Source organism: Vidua macroura, chromosome 2, assembly GCF_024509145.1.
Source record: "Vidua macroura isolate BioBank_ID:100142 chromosome 2, ASM2450914v1, whole genome shotgun sequence".
NCBI classification, from domain to species: domain Eukaryota; kingdom Metazoa; phylum Chordata; class Aves; order Passeriformes; family Viduidae; genus Vidua; species Vidua macroura.
Window position 1 is genome coordinate 99,100,307 of NC_071572.1, and position 24,052 is coordinate 99,124,358.

At 38.7% G+C, this 24,052-nt stretch overlaps 2 long non-coding RNA genes across 12 annotated transcripts in view; one reads left to right on the forward strand and one right to left on the reverse strand.

Moving 5' to 3' along the window:
- Positions 1 to 13,716, reverse strand: part of LOC128803347 (uncharacterized) — an 85,675-nt gene extending 71,959 nt beyond the window's left edge. For 3 of the 9 annotated variants that reach the window (XR_008435694.1, XR_008435691.1, XR_008435689.1), the window contains exons 1-8: positions 13,602 to 13,713; positions 12,099 to 12,218; positions 8,831 to 8,905; positions 6,212 to 6,282; positions 5,529 to 5,711; positions 3,224 to 3,450; positions 3,028 to 3,109; positions 2,818 to 2,861 (exon numbers count right to left, since the gene is read on the reverse strand). This is a non-coding gene — a long non-coding RNA (uncharacterized LOC128803347). Of the gene's footprint in view, positions 1 to 2,817; positions 2,862 to 3,027; positions 3,110 to 3,223; positions 3,451 to 5,528; positions 5,712 to 6,211; positions 6,283 to 8,830; positions 8,906 to 12,098; positions 12,219 to 13,601 lie in introns of all 9 variants that reach the window. The other 6 variants (XR_008435695.1, XR_008435692.1, XR_008435697.1 and 3 more) reach the window with 5 other exon arrangements.
- The window catches only part of LOC128803348 (uncharacterized), a 78,816-nt gene that overhangs the window by 36,572 nt on the left and 18,192 nt on the right, over positions 1 to 24,052 (forward strand). For all 3 annotated transcript variants that reach the window (XR_008435698.1, XR_008435699.1, XR_008435700.1), the window contains exon 3: positions 20,989 to 21,079. This is a non-coding gene — a long non-coding RNA (uncharacterized LOC128803348). The remainder of the gene's footprint in view (positions 1 to 20,988; positions 21,080 to 24,052) is intronic.

Here is a 24,052-nt window from a genome sequence, read left to right on the forward strand (position 1 = left end):
ATAAAGACTTGATCCATGAAAAACCTGCTGACAGAGAAGAATGACCATCCTTTAAGGATTGGAAGAAGATTCCTAAAATGCAGGTTTACACTAGATTTTATGACAAAACAAAGAACAGCATGATGGTGTCATTCATAAAGGATCCAGAGAAATTTTGTGAGGGCATCAACCTAAATACAAAAAACCCTACTAACAAAAGACCAACAGTTATAACTGCAAATAAGGAACTGAGAACATGGCTGAAGAAAATTTTCATGCATTAAATCTGTTTAGGATTGGAAAAGAAGAGGTATTTGAAACACATGAAACATTGTTTTTCCTATAAATACTGTGAAATGAGAAAATTCTTCCGTGTCACATTTATTATGAACTTGTTACAGTTATCTATGCTACCATGTTTTGACTTTCAAGGGTTGAAGAAAAACAATGTTCCTGATGTTACAATGTGAGGAGTGCCTCATTCGACACAAATAAAGACATGCTACATTCAGGACAGTCACCATACAAGCAGAGTGCAAACAGCAGTAGAGAAAGAGATCTCAAAGACTTACAGTTAACATGCTGAATGTTCAGGCACATTTCTTTGCTCTTCCTTCTCAGTGCACAGAAGGAAACTTATTATGTTGCTGTAGTTTGGCATTTCAACTCTTGAGGATTCTCAAGAGTTGACAAAGTGTAGCTGTGCAGCAAATGCCCACTCCCTACATTCCAAAACATCATCTCCTTCTCTTGAAATCTATTTTCTTGCTTTGGTCCTGGTTTCAGTCATTTATAACATCACAGCATGAGTTAAATGATAGAGATCATCAGATCAGGTACTCAACAACAGGGCTAAGCAGCAGTGAGTATTGAAGAGCTGGTTACAGAGTTCTTCCTCTTCTAAACATATGTAGCAGCACTGCTGCAGGCAGAACAGAGCTATGCCCCAACATTATCTCCCTCAAAGTACTGGGAAGTTTCACAGGAAGGGGAAGCAGTCACACCCAGGTGATCTGCCTCTCAGTGGTGATGAGAGAAAAAATCAGACAGAGATGAAACATGCAGAGGATTCCTCATACCCAACTCACTGGCATGTCACTTTCCTTCCTTTCGTCCTCTGAAATTAGATCTGTTCTGAGGCATTCTGATCTAGAGTTTAGGGTTTTTTTTTTGCAATCATCTAATCTCATTCTGTTTTTTTTTCTTTCACTCAACGTACTGCAAGTAAAAAATATATATGGCCAATATGATTAAAAGGTGAAAATGGCAAACATTTAGGTCTAAAAATTTTTAAAAGAAAATATGCTGATCAGGATTTTTTTACGTAAAATGAAACATTCCGTGTTCTGAAACATTTCAGTTTCTGAAATGAAATCATGATTTCATTTCATATTGAAAATTTTCAATTTCATTTTATATTGCAAAATCTCAAAAGAGTTCAGGTTTTTAAATGAGAACTCTGAAAATATCCATCCCATAATTAACATAATAAAATTGTGGTTTGAGCACTGCTGAAGGTGATACATTTCAAAATCATTAAGTTTTGTGTTTGAACAAGAAATGATGGCTTCTGCTTGGCACTAATTTTATATAGCAACCCATTGTCTTCTCTTCTTAGTTGTAACCATCATCTTGAATCCCCAATTCATACTGTAATTCACAAGTAGTCACTGAGTCTTCTTTAACACTTCAAAGTTCTTCTACTCCTCTCCAGCAGAAGAAAACAAAAAACTTCAAGAAAAGTGTTTCCTGAAAATTTTAAACTTAAATCTATCATACATTCGGTGCAATGAAAAATACCAGTAGCTATCCATTTAGTTCTCCTCTCTGGTACATTTTTCAAACCCATATTACCCCATGTTTTGGGGGTTTTTGTTTGTTGTTTTTTTTGGTTGTTTTTTTGTTTTGGTGGTTTTTTGTTTGTTTGTTTTTTGGTTGTTTTTTTTTTTTTTTTTTGACTGGACTCTCTAGTCTACTTCTGATCTGAGTCTGATTTCTCTTTTGGTCTTGCTCTTTCTTCAAATTACTTTAATTTCATACTGCTCTTGTGCCAAGCAATAAAAATAATCCTGTGCTCCTTAACCTTTACTCATCAATTTTTATCTGTGTCCTTGCTTCATAAAAAAGCATCTCTAATTGTCCTTACACACAATTCCTCCAGACCTTTACCAGCCTCTTGGTAATTATCCACAAATTCAGTAACATTTCCAGTTGTCTTTTTTTTGTGTTTTTGGTTTTTTTTTTGTTTTTTTTTGTTTTTTTTTTTGTATTAAGAGACAGCTGAAAACATCCTTGAATTTAAATACCAGAAAGGAAATATAACATCATAAAAAAGGGCACAGAGTTTACAATGCCCCTTTTGTTATACAGGGAAAACACCTACATGTAGTTTTTGCTCATTTGTATATAAAAACAGGAGTCAAAGCAATGACTGTACCCATAACTACAAGAAAAGAACTTCCTCCTTACCCCAAGCATAGATATTTATAGGTATTTTTGGGTGAATCCACTGACATATGATATAGGTAATATGTAGTTCTTGCCTAAGACTATAGCTAATCAGCATGTATGATCAAATTCGCTCACAATGCCAGCTCAGTTTAATTTAACCAAGGTACACTGACACAAATATAAGTGTATATTTATTAACATTTCAGTATTCAACCCAGCAAGACAATTACGTTAGTAAATCAGTTTGCAATATCTATACAAATATTAGTGGCATAAACAGTTTTTATAGATCCATAAATTTCAAAAGGTTTATCCATCAAAACACAGAGCAAGTCAGAGACACACCATTCTGAAAATAAAGAAAACAAACAGCTTTGAATTCCCTACCTAATTGCAGTAGGGAAGAACTTCAGGGTCCCATGGTGAATTACCTAAGAGTAATAAAATCCTTAATGGGTGTACTGTATATATTTTCTAAAAAGAACTGAAGTAATTTGACAGAAGTCAAACCTCTTGATTCACATTTTTATCACTATTAGCTTCCCAACATCAGTAAAGACTAACTATTGAAAAAGTTAATCATTTTAATGTACTTACAGCTGAATTTTCTCATCATGTGACCAACTATCCACAAAGCCTCAGTGCCATTAAGAAGTTTTGCGGAATATAGTATTTGGTACTGCCAAAAAAACATAATTAAAAGAATGCATGTAAATTATACTAATTTTCTAATTAGAAATGTTTCATGATTAATTCACATCTAAAATACAAGCAGGGGAAAAGCGGGACTTACATTATCCCAATAGGCAGGTTCCAGTACAATCAATGAGACAGTGACAGAATGCACAGTAAGGAGTCACAGTAGGGTCCTGATCTTGCAACTGAGCTTTCACAAAAAGAACCCCGCACTACTGCAGAATCTCCTGAATTTCAATAGGGCCCTACCCACACATAATCAATTACAGAGTCTGCCTATGTGGGAGTAACAACAGCGAGAACAGGACCTGTTCCTCCACACACCTGCAAAAATACCAAGATTTAAAAAAAAATAAAATTAGTAACATGCAGCAAAACCTACTGATAGCCTGTTTTATTACAGCATTTAGCACATAATAAAGGAGTTCCATACCTCTTTAAGTGGCATATTTTTAATAGGAATTTTTTAGTTCCTTCTTTAAAGAATGTTGGCTTAAAATTGCTTATGAATTTTACATGTAGTGACAGCACATTAGGGAAGCTTTTACTGATATTACTTGAAATATAATTTTTTAATTATCACTTTCTAAAAATTAATTATCCTAGTTCCTTTGGTCTATTGTGCAAGTCACTTTTTAGTGCTTCAACCTTCTTAAAATCTGTCCCACAACATCCATTTTAGGGATGCAGCATAGGCCTGTGAATTTTTTGAGGTCTACATGACTGTGAAAGTATCTGACCACATATAGTAGCATCCATGACTGAAGTCTTCAAAAATACATAATGAAAAGAAGTTTAGAATTAGTAATTTTTAGACCAAAAAGTGGTAGCTTTTTAAAACAAAAAAATCCTTATGAAAAACTTTGCTAAGTTTAAGGACTTTGTGAACACCATTTAAAACACAGGAAGCACACAACAAAGTGTTAAACACCACCACTTTGCTGTTCATACAAAACTTAACATCCATTATTTGGCCTTACTCTTCTTATTAAAAACACATCTATGTTGGTCTTTAAAAGGAAAATGTTATCAATTACAGTATTTTTATATATTATAACCATTTAAAAGCTGGTTAGCCATAGGTTCCATTAATTAATATTTAATAATTTGACACTAGGCAAGACTACTGGTGATAAAGGTTTTAAGAACCAGTAGATCATAGAAACATGCAAAAAACCATTTCTTTATTCCTTTAATACAGATAACTCTGCAGAAACAACAATACTTAAAAACAAATAAACAAAAAAGCTGGGACCAAATGAAAGGATTTGAGAATCTGACAATCCAAAATTTTCATAAAATGGAATGCAGCTTGTTTGAGGTTGGGTGTTTCTTGTTTGTTTGTTTGTTTTTTTTTTTTTTTTGGTTTTTTTTTTTTTGGTTGGTTTTTTTTTTTTTTTTGTTTTTTTTTTTTGTAATGACTAATTGTTCTCTACTTGGCTTTGATTTTGTGGGAAAAAAAAAAAAAATTAAAATTACCAGAAAATGGAAAAGAGTATGACAAGCTTTTGTTCCTTGCTGCCAGGTTGATGGTTTTCAACTGGGCAAACAAAATTTGACAAAATTTCAAGACAGTTACCTTATGATACTGAACTAAAAGTGTTTCTTCTCATGTTGCTTCTTTCAAATTTTACATTTCATATGGATGACTTTTAGGCTTGTTATTCTGAGAAATCCAACTGGTTTTAAGTAATATGCTACAGCACTAAATTCTGTTTAAAGGGTGTTGTCTCTTGACCCCTGTCTAACATAACACAGAAAATTTAAAAATATTGTACATATGCCAAGTTAGTGTGCCTACCTGAGCCTGAACAGTGAGTGACACAGCACCTCTGGCACTTGTAATCTGCCCATTTCTCACTGACTGAGATGAATGGGCAGACAAGACCTTTCAGTATGATTTTGGTGACAAAAATCACACAGCTACATATTTAGCATTTCCCAAGTTGCAATGCAGTGTGGTAACTTGATGAAGCCAGATCCTAATATTGTTTTCTCTCCCTGTATCTAGCTCCACATCTTTCTTCACAAAGGAAGTTAATTGGAATACAATGCATATTTTCTGCACTGTTCCAAAAGAGTAGGTTGTAGGATGGGTCAGGGACACATAGCTGCAGTCTAAATTACCATCAGTTTCTGAAGAGAGCTGAAAACACAGTTTTACAATTTTGACAGCCTCAGAAATAGCTCAGAGCTAACATACAAGCAACGAAAGAAATGAAATACTGAAGCTGTCTCAACAGTTCCCTTCTCTGGCATGGACAAGAAAAACATTTTTCTAATCCAGGTATAGAAAACACCATATCATGGAATGATTCACAAGCGTTTTGGAAGATTAGAAGGCCCTGGCAGAACCAAGGATTTTTCATGACTAGCAGAAATAATGAAGTCTAGTTACCTACCTGCATGCTTACAGGTGCCACCAACACACTTGTGCTGAAGCTAGCCTGGCTGTTTTCCCATTCCCTTCTAAACAGATTTCTCTAAATTTCAGCTTCTGCTGTTTAGGAGAACAGGAGGCAGCTCACACTGTGGCCAGGTCTGAGCTACATTTGTTGACTGGCAGACCAACCAAGCATGCCGACCTGCAAGGCAACAGGTTGAACAGAACAGTAAATTTCTGAGTCCATGCTGCAGCTTTTTCTACCCCAGGGGCACTAATTTGAGTCCCTTCTCTACACACAGCCGCTAAATTTCATTCAAATTGCAGAAACTTGACTTTGTGACCTCTAACTCTATATCAAATGCAGCTGAAATTAAGCAGTGGATTGGAAAGTTATTAGGAGATAACATGATCCTATAATATATCTTGTTTTGCTCAGAACCTAGGCATGAAAACACTGTAGCATAATCACTGTGAAAATAATGATTTTTATGTCACTTACTGTTTTCATTCAGGAGTTACACCACAAAGTCGGATACAACATAGCACAATTGTTACGCAGTGATAGCATAAATGAATCCAGAGAATGTAGACACTTTCAATAAAGCTGGATTCATTTTGCAAGGTGAACAAGGCCCTGAATACAGGTTGCTTCATAAAGGTGAAAATTGAACAGAAATAAAGTATTTTTTTTTAACTTACCACGACTATAACTCACTGTCCTTCATGGAGATCCCTGCTTCTCTTCCAACTCCATCCTGTCTTTCCTAAGGCTTAAAAAAAGTTCAACGATACACAGCTCAAAAAAACAGCTACATAAAGTCTAATCAGTCTATTCAGTATACCTGTACTTTTGTGGGTTTTTCAGTTGGGTTGATTGGGTTTTTTTGTTTTTTTTTTTTTTTAGATTAAGCATAGTGATTTTTAAAGCATCACCTTAAAATCCTGATCTTACTGCCTGGATTCCGATATCCCAAATTAGGGAATAGTTTTTAATAATATGCAAAATCCAGTTCCTTTTCTATAAATAGCATCCCCAATGCTCTGTTTACCCTTTCTATTGATATTGCACTACATTTTTAACTTGTGTATTTCTCACTTAAAAGGCAAACTTGAACTCAAAGGGGTTTATTTATTGCTGGATTCCAGAATGAAGGAAGGAAATAAATTGGAAAAGTATAATGACCTCTCTAAAACTCCTGTAAAAAAGAAGAGAGACAAAGAATAATCAGTGTGAAAAAGTTAGTAGAAAACTGGACATTAGAGGAAAGGTTAGCAGGACACAATAGGTATAAGAAGAGTCAGGGAAGTGAAAGTGATTCAGCCAAAAGGGGCTGGAACAAAAGAAACAAAGTTATATTCTAGGCAGGGTAAGGAAAACAAGCCTTTCAAAACAGTTTGACATTGGCCTACCTATTCTTCTGTCGAAGTGAAAGAATTACATCAATTCAAAAAATGCCTTAAGAAAACCTTAAAACCATTTAACTTTAAGCATTTGGAGTAGCTAAACTCTGCTCAGATAAGCAACTAGAGAAGTGCTTAAATTTGGAAATCAATTTACATCCTATTGTTATTGTTCACTAGGTCTGTAGTATCAAAAACATATTCAAAACTGAGCCTCAGCTCCTTTCCCTAATAACAGTCAGACTCATACTTTGGTGTTGGTTGGCATCCAGCCCACTGGTTACCAGATAGGCAAATACAAGATTCAAAGGGACTAATGTGGTTTCAGGCTCTTCTCTCCCATACTCAAACAAGTATTTTTACTTAAGTGCAAGATTAACTCTTTGATGAAGAGAATGCAGATAGTTAAATGCTCAAAATTAATTCAAGAATCAGCTCTCTACAAGAAAACTAAAGAAAAAATGGCTGAGAAAGAACAAAGAAACAGATTGTTGAATCTGTATTAAAAATAAATGACCTCTGGGTTACATCTTAATGAACTGTGCCTGAAAACTGCTGCTTCTTTCTGGTTTAAGTATTAAACCTTGTTTTTAAAACATGAAATTGTAAAGAACCTTGGCAAAGGTTAAGTAAGTTTAGTAGTTGATAACAGTACTAAAGTAATTCTTAACACAGGGTATAGCTCAGATGTTGGCATAAAAGGGCTCAGCATCTCTCTTGGCTATTTAAACACATTTGTGCTTCCAAATCCAGTATGGTAAACAGCTGACACAGGGCAAATATCCCATATTCCAAGAGAATAAACTGTAGAAATTGTAAGTCACTAACTGGGTTCTGTCCCTTTTACTCCTTACTCTACAATACAGTTACTAAAGGAAAACAAAAATTGAGCCATTTGTTGAGATACCAAAAAGGTCTGGGATATCTCTCAGCATTCTCTGAACTTCTGGTCACTGTAATCCATCACCTGAGCTATGGATCACCCTGTGCATCATTATTTTAAACTGTCACCTATCTAAATTATCAGGAAGTCAACAACAACACTTAACAACTATATTCTTACACAATAAAGCCCCTGCTACCAATATTACATCCTTTATTTATATCTCTAAAAGAAAGGAAACGCCTCATTTTTAAGATCTATGCTTAATAAATCCATACATATAAAAATCATTACTTATTGATTCTTATGACTAGGATTAAGACCTGATTAAGGCAGTGAAATAAAAAGAGAAATAGTTCCTCTATATTCAGTCACCTTTTCACAAAATGGCTAAACAAAATAATGTTTTTTTCTTCCCAGGGGAATTATGAACACTGATAAAATTTTATAAATGCTGTGAAGTTCAGACTTCAAAATTTCCAGAAACTGGGAAATTAGAGAAGCAAATTAACATCTTGCATCTTTCAGTCTTAAAAAAAAAAATTGTACGGCAAAAGAGCAAACAAACTAATACTAGCTAAAAACACTTTCAGATCCCCCACTCCTGCATTCATCTCAGTAGCATTTCATTTAGTTGCAGGCATTCACATCTGTAAAATTTAAACTTTAGTCTTTCAAACAGCTTCATATATCCTGAACTTCACTCTTCTAAGTAGTGCTACAGATAAAAGTATTCATGTGAACAGAGTTAAGCACAGGACTAAGGCTAAAGAAAGCAATAAAAAAATTAACTAATGAATTCAGTGTACCACTAACAATTACTTTTGAAGTTAAGGACAGCAAGGAATAAAGCAAAGCTTGAAAAATTAACACTGAAATATGGGGTGTGCAGGAAAAATTAAGTTATGGTCCCAGAAATTACGTGACAAAAATCTAACTTCAATACTTATAAAATAAAAGAATCAGTGCTAAACAGGAAAAAATAATAGAGCATCCCTAACTTAATAGTCATGACAACCACGCTCTTTTCTCACCATTTGATGAGCCTTCTTCAGTTCATGGTTGAAGTTCATGGCTGCTGTGCAGAAGACCACTTGGCCACTCTCCTGCTGTAATTAATCCATGAATAAAAGAATGGGCTTCAGTTTTCACAGATACCAAAGCAGAACTTTTCATAACCATTAAATCCACAAAAATAATAAAACGTTTAGAAGTTACAGTTAGACCATTTAGGCAAAACTTTACCACAGAAACTAAGTTTAATACCAAATTCTTTATTAAATACTCAGGGATACATTTGTTATTATGAGTCAGGCCTATAGATATGTTGGAGTCAATACTATAAGATGCTAACAAAATATAGAAATCCAACCTTTCGATGACTACACCACTAATCTTTATGCTATATTGAGTATTTTAGTGACTTAAAAAAATCTAAATGGAAGGTTTGCTATTGAAAAATCAGGAGGTAAAAGAAAAAAGGTTGGTTTTATTTTTCATGTGGAAGTTCATAGGACATCTAATAAAGTATATGCATGTCCTAAGTCAGCACATACTTCTTGCAGTCCTTACAGTCTACAGAAGCATCCTTAGATCAGATTTATTCTGGCAAATTCAAAACTCTGCTTTCATTGTACAATAGCAAATACTGTCCACTGTAGTACTTTCTGGTTACAACCTCTATCATTGCAAGCAGACTAAAATTGCAAAAGCAATGAATTCCAAATCCTGTATTTGTCAGGGTAAATTAGAGACTGAATGGCTACAACAGAAAGCAAAACACACATGAAGGAGGATGCTCAACTATAGTTACTAGGTTATTAAACTGAAACTTTAAACTTCAAGTGATACGAAATTTACAGGGGAGGCCTGAAGGGAGGCTTAGATGAACCTATAACAAGGATCTAGAAGGCTGGATGATCATCAGGGGCAAGGCAGGGCTCAAATTAGAAAAATAAGTAGGAAAAAAATCAAATTTCCACTGGCTGTATGTCCATATACAATACAAACACTGAATACCAAAACAATATGTAGGTGTGCAATTATTATAATCATGTGTGTGTACCTTGGTGCCCCCCAATTGGTCTAACTTAGCTAGGAACTTTCCAGATGAAATAGAATAATGTGCAAGAGCCCAGGCAAGCCAGATAATCTAACTAAAAAGTTACACAGTAATGACACAACGCCAGTTTTCATTACTACAAATTCCTCTAATCCTCATAGTTGTAAAATAAATCTTAAAAACACATAGCAAGGTAATTTGTAAATGCATGCCTGAGCCAGAAGACAGCCTCCAGCTTTCTAACCATCCCTAGCTATGAGCTTCTGTGTCATTTCAAGACAAGTGCCTTGCTTTGGTTTTGCCACCTCTCAACTGGATCTAAGCAATCCAGTATATCCAAGCACAAAGCCTGCTGCATATAGGAAACTCCAAGTACAGGAAGCTGGCGGGGGGATGCCATCTTAGCAATGTAGGTTATTATAAGCCCTTCTTTACACTGCTTTTCTCTAGACTTTTAATTTACAAATTCAGGGGCTCAGGATTCTCCAGGGCATAAACTCAGGATTCCTAAAGTGCCTTCCAGGTCTCTTGACTAGATCCAGTCAGCAACAGTTTCGCTTGTCTGACCTATAAGAGGACCTATGCAAGAAGTGGGGAAAAAAAGCTGAAAGTTCTATAGACAGAACTTTCTCAGGGTCGATGAAAGTCTTATGAATTAAACTGCCTAAGAACTAAGGGCCATCAGAAATCTAACTACACCTTGCTTGAAGAACAAAACACATTACTTCAACCTTACCTGACTAACATAAAGACATAATGTGTATGGAAGAAAAGACAGATACAATAAACCGAAAACATTCAATTGCACATGCTCCTTCCCTTGGTAACAAAAGAGCAGATAATATGACAAATGCTGGTCATGTCACTTCTTACTGCATGAGGATTCTCTGACAATTTAATGGCACTCTCTGAGGAGAAGAACCTGTAATGCAGGACAGGCACTATGAGGTGGTGTTCAGATAGTGCTGTAATGAGAACTGCATGAAGATAGGAGTTGATTATAGAAACTGCAGCTTAACCTCATATCTGCTTCCACAGCAGATAAGACATCCACCACTCTGATGAGTCCAATTTGTTTGGGATGGAAATTTGATCTAAAATATTTACATTATTTTTGGTGAGGCTCAAAATCCCTTTCTTTTCCTTCTGTCCTCAGCTGTGTTCCTGCTGTGACTTTTTGGCTTGGCTAGTCATTGAGGAAACACACTGATGATCCTTTCCCAGATGCTACAGCTAAAGAATGCAATAGCCACCTCCTCTTCATGGATTTTTACACTACAGCAATTGCCTGTCTCACTTGTTCTAATTCTCAGTTAAATATTTACTCATTCTGACCAACAAATTATTGTAATTGTGCATTATTTAAGAGATATGGATAGAAGGTGTAAACTAAGACTATCACATTAGGTTTAAGCTTTATGCAGTCCTAAGTAATTCTGAGAATAATGAATGTGTAATGTCACTATTAGCTTTGTAAGTCTGAAACACAAGAGCATAATAATAAAGAGAGCTACTCAGTGTGCTTACACATAATAATATACATTTCAGACTGTGCAGAACTGGGGCCTATGTGCATTAAGAATGGAATCTGAGAGCAAGTACTAGATATTAGGGAATGTAAAAATTTCACTTTCATTAAAAACCTTAATGAAATCTTAGGAATGATATCTGAAAGTAGTGTCCTATTCGTATTAAAGAATACCATGCATCACAGAAACAGTGAATCATAGAATATTGACATACTATTTTCTACATCTTATTTTTATATTAAGGTTGGAAAAATGGGTGAAAAACAATAACTAGAAATGTCTTAGGGCAAAACTATACATAATATAAGTACAGAGAAATGGTATCAGCAACACCATAATTTTATATTTTTCTTTACTGTTTTCACTGCTATTTCTACTGCAAAGTTTTCTCTTCACAGGCACATAACCTTCAGGAAAAAAATTAGAAAATATGTACTATCAATCTTTTCAGTTGAAAGACATACTTATCAAAAATTTTGCTCAGAGTAATTTTAATAAAAGAGCAAAAAAAAGTAAATATACTGCAAATAATTTATATCTCCTCCTTTTTAATAGAATGGCTTTACAATCCGAAGTTTTATCATCTGGCTCATTTTCACCGAGAACCTGGTTTTAAAAAATTAGGAATCAGTATCTTTAGCAGCACCAAACTTCAATTCAGAGGAAACTATAATAACATAAATACATAATATTAGCTATGTGATTACTTACATCTTGCATCGCACTACTTTTTTCCTTAAGGAGCTCCAGAATTACATACTCTCTGAGCAGCAGTAGTTTTCGTAGCCATGATGGTCTAGGTTTTTGAGCCCAAAAGCTTGGTTTTTTGTACTGTGGCGGTGATTAAAAAAAAAAAAAAAAAAAAAAAAAAAAAAAAAAAAAAAGAGAGAGAGCGAGAGAAATTACCTCTCCCTTTCAAGACTTGTTCTGCTTATATTTTGTCAGTGCAGCTCTAGCAGGGAGCAGTGGAATCATGAAAAGCATTAGGCCCTGAGCCTGCTAGCGCTCGTCTGCCAGCAGTCCAACCGAGTTCAAGAGGACTTGCTCACAGACGTGAAGGGAAGATTTTGAAAGTCAGTGGGAACAGAGCTCCCAGACTCCCATTATGTACTTCTGAAAAATCTTCCCTTAAGTAATGAGAACAACAGTTTGCAGGTCTGAGGCCCCTGCTTTCCTTTCCCTTTCTAAAAAGTTCATCAGATTAGGAAAAGAACCCAAAACATTGAAGACAGAAAGCTCGAGGAGCGGCTGGCAGGGATGCGCTGGGTCTCCCAGCCGAGGCAGAGTCCGCGGAGCTCCCAGGGAAGGACCCTTCATGAGGCACAAGTCAAGTGCAGGCTGCGAGTGGCTCGGGCGGCACTATAGCCTGCCTTCCCCCCGCGGCTTTCGGCAGCTCGCTAACCTCCATCTCGGCTTCCCCATCCCTGAAACGCGGGTGGGAGCACTAACCCGGCCATCAGGTATCTTACGATCAGTCACAGCTTGGGGCGGAGGGGAAGATGCGGCGTGAAAATGAAAGTTCGCCTTCTCTCCGAGCGCTTTGCGCGCAGCCGAGGCGGGAGCGCTGCCCGAGTTGAACCTCGCTCCGTGAAGTTCCTCCGAGAGGGCTTTTTTGCGTTTTCTTTTTTTTTTTTTTTTTTTTTTTTTTGGTGTGGGGTATTTTAGTTGGTTTGGGGTTTGGTTTGGTTTTCTTTTTGTGTTTTTTGTTTTGGTTTTCTTTTTTTTTTTTTTTTTGCAATGACCAGTATAGCGCGCTCCGGGCCCGCTCTGTCCCGGGATGAGCCCACACAGCCCCGCTCCGCCGCTCAGGGGCTGCTCGCAAGCCCGGTCAGGGAGCGCCCCGGGGCGCTGCCGCCCGGAGCCGGTGCGGCGGCAAGAGGGGGATGGGGAGCGGCGGCTGCCAGTCGGGATCGCGATCGGGATCGGGCCCGCGCGCTGCGGGCAAGCGCCGAGCGCTCCGAACCCTCCTCTGGCTGCGGAGGGGTGCGCGGCCATGGTGGGGGACAAGGGGGGTCGGGCTGCAACCTGAGCGCAGCGGGAGCCGCGGGGGTCTTTGGAGGCGCGGGGGGCGCGGGGGGGAGGCGCTGTTCATATTTTCCTCAGGTCCTCTTGGCGCACATCCCCCTCCCCCAGCCAGGCTTCCTTTCCCTACCTTCCCAAAATCTGCTGTCGTGCCCCCCTATCCACCCCCCTCCCTTCCACCGGCGCCTTTACCTTGACAAGTTCGCGGGGCCAGCGGAGGTCTCGCTCCCCCTCTCTCTCTCTCTCTCTCTCTCTCTCTCGCTCCCTCTCTCCCACACACATCTCTAACGCGCCACCTCTCCCCCGCGGGCCCGGGCTCCGGGTGACATTTCCCTCTCTCTCTCTCTCTCTCCCTCCCTCCTTCCCTCTCTTCCCCCCCCGCCCCCCCTTTCCCCATTAGCGGCGGTTGGGTCGGGAGCGCGCGGTGAGCGGGGAGGGCGTGGAGCGCGCGCGCGGGCGGCGGGAGCGGGGGGGGAGGGGCGGCATTGACAGCGAGCGCCGTGTCCGTGCGGCGCTGCCGCCTCAGCCCCCGCGCGCCCCCCTCCGTTCCCGGCATGCCCCGGGGCGGCGGGGCTGGCGCTAACGAATTTGAATGAAGAGCCCTCCGCTCTTTCGGCGCCATTTTCGAGTGATGCCCGATCGCATCGCTGCTACCGCCGCCGCGGGGGAGGCGCGGGGGCCGCCCGCCCTCCCGCCCCGCGAAACTCACCTCCTTTCCCCTCCGCTACCCCGCTTCCATCCTCACCGTCGCGCTTCGGAGTGGTTGCCGCCGCTGCCGCCGCCGGCACAGGCGGTAAGAGCCGGAGGGACCGGGCGCGGCTGGGGCAGAGGGAGCTGGGCTGGCGGGGGAAGAGCGTCTTTGGAAAATGGGGGCAACATGCACCCCGCCGCCGGGAAAAGTCACCTCGAAAGCCCGGCGGGCAGCGGGCCGGGAGGCTCCGGGAGGCGGCGGCAGGTCCTGGGCGGATCTGTCACTCGCTTCCCTCAGCCTCAGCAGTCGGGAGCGGCCGTCTCCTCCGGCAGGTAACCCCGCTTGCTCCCCGGGCCGGCACCGCGCCCAGGCGGGGATCCCGGGAGCGCCGCTTGCACCCGGCCCGGGGAGAGCGGCGCGGAGGCTGGCGGGGGGGCGGGCGGGAGCCGCGGGACAGCCGGAGCTCCAGAGGGTCCCGGTGCCCCGCGCTCCCTGGACACGATAGGACAGGCTTCCCCTCGTCTCCTCTCCGGTCCCTAGCACCCCCCCCGCCAGCGGATCCCTCCCTCCCGCCTTGTTTCCCCCCCCGCTCCCCCCCCCCCTCACCCCCCGCTCTCCGCCGTGGAAATTTCGGGGCAGCGCCCGGGACACGGAGGCTCCTGCTTCCCGGCTCTGCAGCAGCAGCCGCCAGGATGACTTCCACACATACATGCACATCTCCCTTTTTCGCCCGCCGCCCCCAACCCCCCCCCTCCGCCTCCTCCTTCCTCTCTCCCCGTGTTTTCGTAAGCTGGATTAATGCCCCTTCGCTCTTTCTCTTCCCTTTCCCTTCTCCCTTCGCACCCCCCCCACCCCAAAAAAATATATAGAGGACAACCTTCGGGGTTTTTTTCTCCGTTTGTTTCCTCTCCATGTTAGCAGATTAACTTCTCCGTTTAAGCGCTTTCTCCACCTCCCACTCAATCGCTTAATTTCCCGTGTCGCGATATGGAGCCGCCTTTTGCAGGAGCCCGGGTGACGGTCGTGCTGCCACATGCTGTCACATTTATCATCTCTGCCCCTTTGGGTATTAACGAATGACCAAAGTGCTCTTCATCCCCTATTGCACAGAGCTATTTTTTCCCCCTCGTAGCGTTAAAACGCGAGTTTCCTTCCTGGACTGGAGGGGGGGAAACATAATCCGAGACCATTTGAATCGTGCCAGCTATTTGTAGGTGTTTTTCCTCTCCTCCCACACACCCCAAAACCGAGTAAATACCCTCCCCATAGATAGCCCAGCCTAATGCTGTGATCAGAGCTGGCCATTCACCTCCTCTTCTCCGCCTACAAAATTCTCTGTCTCTGTCACCCGGGTCGCTATTTGTCATTGGCTTAGCTATTTTTTGGTGGTTGTTTCTATGTCATTTCTCGGTGGCCAGCAGCTCTCGGTCTCTCGTAGCTGTATGAACGCGATCGTGCTTATTGTGATAGGCGCCGAGATCTCTCGCAGCCTGTGCGCTGGGCGATTCCCCCTCCGCACACACACATACACACATAATATGTGACACGGTGCCTTTTTCTCCACGACGCCGTTTAACCCCCTCGGGGCCGGCTCTGGCGTGGGCGCTCGCGTTTCGGAGTTGCGCACACAGGCTCACAAGGCATCTTTTTGTGGCGGGAGCGCTGGCGGGGACAGCACCGTGCGGCGGGGCCGGCAGGGAGCTCGGGCGCTGCCAGGCCAGCGGGCGCCTTCCCAGCCACAATTTCTAAGCGTTACTTTTTATTCCTCTTCCTACTTCCCTCTTCACTTTCGGCCGCCCGACCTTTTTTTTTTTTAATCATTATTATTTAATTTTTTTTTTTTCCGGAGGCAGGAAGGCGTATGGATATTTTCCCCGATGCCGTGTGAGCGGCGGGCGCCCGGGGCTGCCGTCGAGCTGGCGGGCGCGCAGGATGCGCAGCGAATGCAGCATCGGGCCCCCCGTTAAGGCGCCCGTTCAGCGGAGGCTGGACCGGTTGCTGCCCCCCCTGGTTGCCTGCGGGGACGCGGGGCTGGGGCTGCGAGGTTGGACCGGGTCACAGCCTTTCCCCGCTCCTCTTCCTCCCCCCACGCTGCCCCCCCCCCCCGTCCCCCCGCTACCCCCCCGCGCATCCCTCCGTGGCGTTCAAAGCCAGAAGCGGCCGCCTTGCGCTTAGCACCCCGGCCACCGAAAATAACGAGTTAACCGAGGGACGTAGGAGGGACATAGAGAAGAGTTGGGGTGCAGAAGTCCTGTACAAAAGATTTCTGTGTACATGGCTGAGAGCGTGTAGTCTTAAAGTGAAATGCAAAACTTAGCGTTTCCAGCATGGCAACTGGATTGTGATTCAAGGTATTTTCTGTGTAATGCAGAAATCCAACAGTTCAAGGAGTTTTTCTGTTTCAAATCCCTAGTTACCCTGGATTCTTTTAATCCAGTATGTAAATTACACTTTTTCAGTTATTTTTTTCTTAGGAATAGCTGCTTAGTTTGTCTCCGCAATTCATACCTTTGTGCCCTGATAGAAAATTCCACTTAATCCTTGAAATTGAGATACTAGTAAGATCCTATTGAGATTTAGCACTCATTTCTTTAGCTCTGCATCATTACTTTCAGAGTGTTTTCAGAAATGTTTTTGACAGTCAGTGTGGGAATGTGCACAAAGCTGTTTCACTGTAGCTGTGTATACTTTGAAATATCACAATTTGAAGAGATTTACACTACTTCGCTGTGGAAGTGCACTCACAAATACTGACTTTCACTTTCAGTGAAATAACTGTCCTGACTCATAGCTAATTTACAAAAAAACCCCTGTAATTCAGTATTGTACAGGTGCGTGTGCATTTTTCCCCACTAGTCATGTTCAATAGCATGCAATTTATACCTGTTTTTCATTTTAATTAAAATCTGTGCTTAGCACGTATTTGACTACATGAAACAACTGTTCTTTTAAGCTTTCTTATTTCTCAGCTGCACTGTTCTCATATTTTACAATTACATAAAGGTGGGTGTGGCTAAAATGAAAGCAGTAAGCAATCTGATATGAATATATAGTGTATTTTAAGTAACTTTTCCTTTCTTATATTTGATGTACTCCTTATTTTGAGATATTTAGGGGGAAAAAATCATGTAGCTTAAATAGACCCTTGTAGAGCTGCTTGCATTTTTTACCTCAGTTAAAATGTCAAACATTAACTGGGATTACTTGGCACTGGAAAAGTTACATTTGGAGGAAATATCAATTGAACTTGAACATCTAAATGTATATATTTATATTTTATCAATAAGTGGAAGCTAAAGTTCTATGCTTAATTAAACCTTGCTTAGGTATAACATGTAGCATAGTGTGTGTATTTTTTAAATTTTTTTTTCCTTTGTTTATTTGAGTCTAATCCTTTATCTTGATTCTTAGGAAAAACATCGAAATAAGCTTCATTTGGTTCGGTTTTTTTTTTTTTTTTTCTTTTTCTCCTCTAAAGTTTTACTGAAAGTTTTGAAGATGTACCCTCTCATTTTATAGATATAAATCTACTGAAGCTGGAAGTAACTCTTGAGAATTCTTAATGTTCAGAAATAACAGTAATTTGAAAGTATGACTGTACATCTGTGTGACCTTTTAATGTGTTAGGCTAATACTTCATAGAAAGCTTATTGTAGTAACATTTTAAAGGCAGACTACATATACGATACCAAGGTATCATAGGGTTCTTTTTCTGTTTAGTTCATTGTTTTTTTTTTTTTTTATCCTTAGCTTCTGGAATTCTGAATCTATTACTATTCCATCCAAAATGTAATGTCATGGAAGGAAAAATATATTGGAGTCTTTAATTCCTTAATTATTTTTATGACTAATAAGTCAAATTCTGCAGTGAAGTACAACTGGAACTGCATACAAACTACCTGGGTCTGTATACCCTGCCTGTGAACACTGTGTGAAGATGCACATCTCACCCATCTTGAGTGTCAGAAGCCATCCTAACAGGTGTATCACTGCTTTTCTGATACACTTTTACACATGTAAAAGCAGATGAGCTTTCTTTACAGGAAAAGTAGCCACAGATCAGTTAGGGGTACTCTTACAGGACCTTACTATAAGTTTTGTTATTTGCTCTGGGGAGCAATTAATTACTGAATATGTAAGGGAGACCCAAGAAGCTTATCACTGTATTCTACGAATATGCTGTAGGTATTCTGCTTTGTAGGTGCAGTCATCCACCCACACCCAAAGGCCCATTGCAAGTTATTTGAGTAATTCACATTCATTACAAACTGTCAAGGGTAGAGCATATCTTGGACTAGTTTTGACTGTGAAAGAAATAGAGAATGAAATTGTAGACTTTTCTGTAAAAACAAAAATATTTTTGTCAGAAAGTTTTTAAAACTAAAAATAACTTCATGTACACCAGTAAGTGTTCTCCACAGATATTTTTCACCTATTTATTATTATAAGTTCTAAACACTTAATATCCAACACTGGAACCTGATCTCAAAAAATTGTGTTTTCTATTATCAGTAATACTTGGAAAATTTTGTTTGAACAGGCTGCCCAAATTGTTTTTGAACTTAATCCCCTGTGGCTCTTCTCACAGCCATCTATTTTTTTAACAGAACTAGTAATGTATTTTAAAGATAGAAAAAAAAAAAAAAGTTGATTTGCCCCTCAAATAGAAAGGGGACATGAGACAGAGTAGAGAGGTGTACCTACAGATTTGCAGTAACCTATTTTATTCAGTGAAAATATTGCTTTGCAGGGTTTTTTTGTGCGTTATTGGCAAGAGTTATGTAGAATTTTTAGGTTACTGGTGTATTAATAAATAAGTTGGATTTCAAAAGGAAATGTCTTTATTGAAAAATGTCTTCATTGTAGATACTGGACAATTTCAGAAATATTCAGAGTAAGCTAGGTATAAAAATTTCTGCCTATAAGGGTGTAAGGCAATGTCTGTACTGATTATTTTTTTAACCCTTTCCTGTAAGTTTTTAAAACACTTATTCTAATGACGAAACTTTGGGATACAGTTAATATTACCACAATTGAAGAATAGTTCTGATCTTAGCTTTGAATGCTGTGTGAGAACTGTAGAAGATTTGGATGCGTGTTAGAGAAGGGAGCACAACTTGAGCTCTAGTCTAGCTAACACTTAAATTTGGTCAATTTTTTTTCTAATATTTGCATATAATAATATTTTTAGTGCGTCATTAAAACAACAAAAAAAATCTTTTTACAGAGAATGCTAAATTTTTAAACTTTATCTAATTCTTAACACTTTTCCAGAGCTCGATAATGGACAGTTGCTAGTGTATAAGGATGACATCACACATACACATTTATTACCATATGCACACAACAACAGCAAATGTAAATTATGTACATTTAGCTTTTATTTTGTTAAAGGTTTCCCAAGATAACTCCTAAAACTGAAGGTGATATTGTTATATTGCTTAAAACTGAAAGATAGGAGTGACTTTCAGTGATCGTTATTAATGTCTAAAGGAAACCACTGTTAGAAATAGGACCCCCCCACCCCGTGACTATTTAGTTTGTTTTCAGACACTGTAGTGAGAGAATCTGCAGTAAATAGGTTATTAACAAACTTTTCAGCATTGAATCTGGTTACAACTAATTATTTTATTTAGCATGAACTGAAATTCTCTTGAAGATTTGGTCTGAGAAAAAGATAATTACACATCGTATAGGGCTTAGGCATGCATTTTCATTTTAAATAGCTTTATGTAAGTCCAGTTTCAATATAATCTTCAAGTATGTTAAATTTCAATATAAGCACAGAGGGGGACCACAACTTTGGTGGGTTTGGTTTAAGAACAAAAACTTTTTTTTAAAAGGTGAAATAGATGATGTGTGGAATACACGAAGATACAAACTCCTTTTTCTTGTTTAAGCAGGGTGATTATTATAAGTTCATAGCTGTGAGGGGGGTTGTAGTATTTTCTGGAATACTCTCAAAGAAAAAACAACAAATTTATGGATTTATAAGCAGGTGACCTGCTCTAGGCATCAGCTATTCATTTATTAGGCATAGGATGTGTCTTGTTATGATGTCTACAATGAAAAGTTCAAATAAAGTCAAAACAGATTTAAGGTTTTGTCTTTGTGAATGCAGTATTTCCTCCAGTAGCTATTTGGCTATATTTATTGCATCTGTCAAGTTATCCTTTGTTCTTACCTGATCAGGGCTGCTATTTTTTTTTTTAATTTTTAATTTTTTTTTAACTCTTAAAATTTTATTTCATCTCTCAGAATGTATTATATGAGTGTAGTTTTTCCATTATATGTTTTAAAATAGCTAATATTTGTAGGCTGAATTTTAATAAAGGCAATAATAAATGCTAAAAAAAAAAATATCTAATTCCTTAAAGTGAAACACTAGAATTTAAATACTTAACAGTCAATAGCATATCTTAGGAAATATGGACATATGACAGCAGTAATCACACATCCATTAAGTAGTTTACTTACTAAAAAAACTTACCTGTTTGCTTGTTTGAGGGTGGCGGGAGGGATTAGTAGTGTAGGGAAGGGAGAACAACACCCCTTACTCTGGTTTTTTTTCTTTTTTTTTTTTCCTTTTTTTCTTTTTTTTTTTCCTCCTCCTTCCTCTTACTTTCATCTTAAATGCTGTGGGTAGAATGAAAGCAGAAACATGCTAATCTGATTTGTTTCAGGAGGCTTCTGATAATAAAGAGGCATATCACAGGTGTTCCTAATCAAGTCAGTTTGGTTTTAAAAAAAAAGTATTTTTAAAATTAGGATTTCCTGTAACATAGACAATGCGAGGGTCAAGCTGATGACCTACATCTATGTTTGGGGATCAACCATGAAACTGTGGGTGTTGGAAATATGTTATAATACATGACATTTTTATTGCAGGTTTTGACCTTTCAATAGAGAGCTGATTTTGGAGAATGGCTTACTCCTGTGATTGAAAAAGTCTCTGGAAGGTTGATGGAGCATGAGCATGGTATATATTATATTAACATTTCTCTTATTACATATGTTCTTTATTTTAAAAAATGTACACAGTAGTTTAACTTATTCAGAGTATTCAAAATAGGCCAGTTCTAATGGGATTGTTCAAGAATTTATTATTTGTTAAAATAATTCTTCTTTACACTTCTCCTGTAAAATTATAAAACACTAAGTAAAAGTATTAACACAGGCTGTGCTCAGAAGGAAATGAAGTGGCCAAAAATATGTATAAAAAGCTGAGTTTGTAACAGCCTTGATCCATTTGAGCTATATAAATTCTCCTTATAGTATTGTTCTCATATTTCTGTCTTGGGAATTACTCCAACTGAAATGTTGCTAATCCAAAAACAAAGTATGGATGATATAAAAAAATTATTTTTCAATAACTTTTTTTTTTGGGAGGGTGTGTTAAAGAATATAATAGAATAGAGGGCTAGCTTAGTGTATTTCCATGTAGTGTGTAAAATTTGGTTTTAAAGGCATTAATAAACTAGCTACCTGACAAGCAAAGAAGCAGAAAACAGGAAAAAAAGAATAGGTTTTCAGATCCCTCCATCTGTACCAGAATATTCAGAAATTTTATCTATCTTATTTGTTGGCAAACAGATATTATATAGCAAAACACTGAACAATTAAGAGGAATTAATATGGACTGTGCTACACTCATATTGCAAGTCCTGCTTTGCACTAAAAGTACTCATTCGGCTGAAACTGAGAAATCCATTCAGAGTAATCATAACCTATCTACTCATATACGAATAGTCTTAACTAACCATTTACACAGACAATTGAAATGAAAATGGTTACTGGTTTTGGATTGAGTAAATTTGTTTAAATACAAAATGGAATAGTAAAATCTGTAAGACTTTATCTTCAGCAGAACATATTACAGTACAGCAAATTTTATGAACATGTTGTGACTTTAGCAATTCCAGCTTTCAGCTGGAATTCAATTTTTATCCTTAATCAAATCTGTCTGTCTTCAAGAACACTTTTTCTTTGTAGGAAGTAATTGTACCATAAAATCAGAGAAGTTTTAAAAACCCAAGATTTCAGTTTATCCCAGTAACTCCTGATTTCTACCAAGCAAATCCAGTGAGGTGTAAATTTCATATTTTCTCATTGTTGTAAGAAATGGCTGGTAGAACTGAAGAATTACTAGAATTTACCAGCAGTATACCTCTTGTTACAGAAGTATTTGAGGCAGATGGGTTCTGAATATATTTTTCATACAATACTATGATTTTTAGGGTAGTTAAGGCCTCCTAGAGAAAATTCTTAGTTGAGTAAGAAAATTTAGAATACAGAAAGTATAGGAAGTAAACTGTAACTTTATATAAGCCTTGAAGTTTGTGATTAGTGAGTAGGTAATTCTTTCAGTTTTAATCCTTTCTTTATGTGATTAAACACACAGTGAAAGCACTTATATTAATGCTGTTACTGTGTTTGGGTAACATGCCTAATATGCTCCCAAATAAATAAATATTTCGGTCTGTCCAGAAACTGCTTTGGAGGTGCTGCATTGCTGTTGTTTCTTTCTTACTTTCTTTTTCTTTTTTTCCCTTTTTCCCCCTTTTTTTTTTTCCTTTTTTTTCTAGTAGCTTTCTTAGGAAAATAATGATTTTAGGATTTCTCTGAGCAGTTTGAGTTTGTTCTTTTTTTTTTTTCCTGTACAAAAGCAGTTACATTCTTGTTAATGAAAATCAGGATTATATTGCAAGGCAAAGGTATCTAAGACTCCCTTGTGAGATATTTAAAAGGTGAAAGTTTGATGGAGTGTTCCTTGGTCTGACACAGGTTCAGAGTATTTTTCATAGATTCTTATTCAGCAAAAAAGGTGGTTTCTGGTTCACAACTGTAAATCAAAGGGATTTTACTTTTAAGGCCTAATCCTACAAACTTTAATATACACAAGTAGTTCTAATGACTCACGACCATGAATAAGGATTTGCAGAATGGTATTCTCATTAGATGCACACTTTCTTTTCTTTTTACAAATTTAGTATATATTAAAGTATTTAGAACTTTTAAGACAAGTCTAAATGTTTTTTTAGAGGGTGCAAAGGGTTTTGCAGTAATGTAGTAATGGGACTCTTTCCCATTTACAAGCTCTAGTATCTTTTAAGAGTGCTGCAATTGTCAGTTATGATTAGAGTCCACTTAAGGTGTTGATTTGCTCTAGAATATTTTTGTGCTGAATTTTGGCCCATATTAAATTTTAATTTTTTTTTTCTAGAGCTATTTTTTACTCTGTAGTCAATATGAATGTTTCTTGACCCAAAGAGTAGGTGAAACTTGCAAGAAAGGTGGTGGGGTGCATTTATTTTCCTACTCTAAGCCTCTCCTATTGTAGTTCTTATTTAGTAAAACAACTACTGATTTTGTTGGAAGTTCAGTCTGAATAAAGGGCCTGCAGTGCTTGCCCCTTAAAAATTGCTTATGTGGCTATTGCAAGCTGTGTGCTTGACTTTGTAAACTGTTTTGCAATATCTAATTGTAATGAGGTTGAAAAGATAAAAATGTGCAGACTTCTTTACTGAAGTGCTTCAGATGTGGTACTTTTCACGGCCACTTCCACTGTTCCTACTGTAGGTATAACACTTGAGGGTCTACAAGTCTTGTTCAAATCATAATTTGAAAGCTGTCAATGCAAGCTTGTTGCTCATCCAAAAGGAACTGTTGCAGATTACTTTTACAAATTGTTTATGATTTCTTTAAGGACTTCTCCTGCTTTGCAAAGGCAACTGAAATAATTTTCCTGAAAGAGATCTGTAGCTATAAATGTAACTCATTCCTAGTTACTACAACACATGTTAAGTCAACCATTGTTTGATATCTTAGGCATGAGTATTTTAAGTTTTAAATCTGAAGCAACTGAATTTTCTGGATTTTGTTAGTTTAAACTAAATCCAGCCCTGCATCAGTTTAAAATGGAGTTTTGTAGACTATTAGATTTAAATAGATG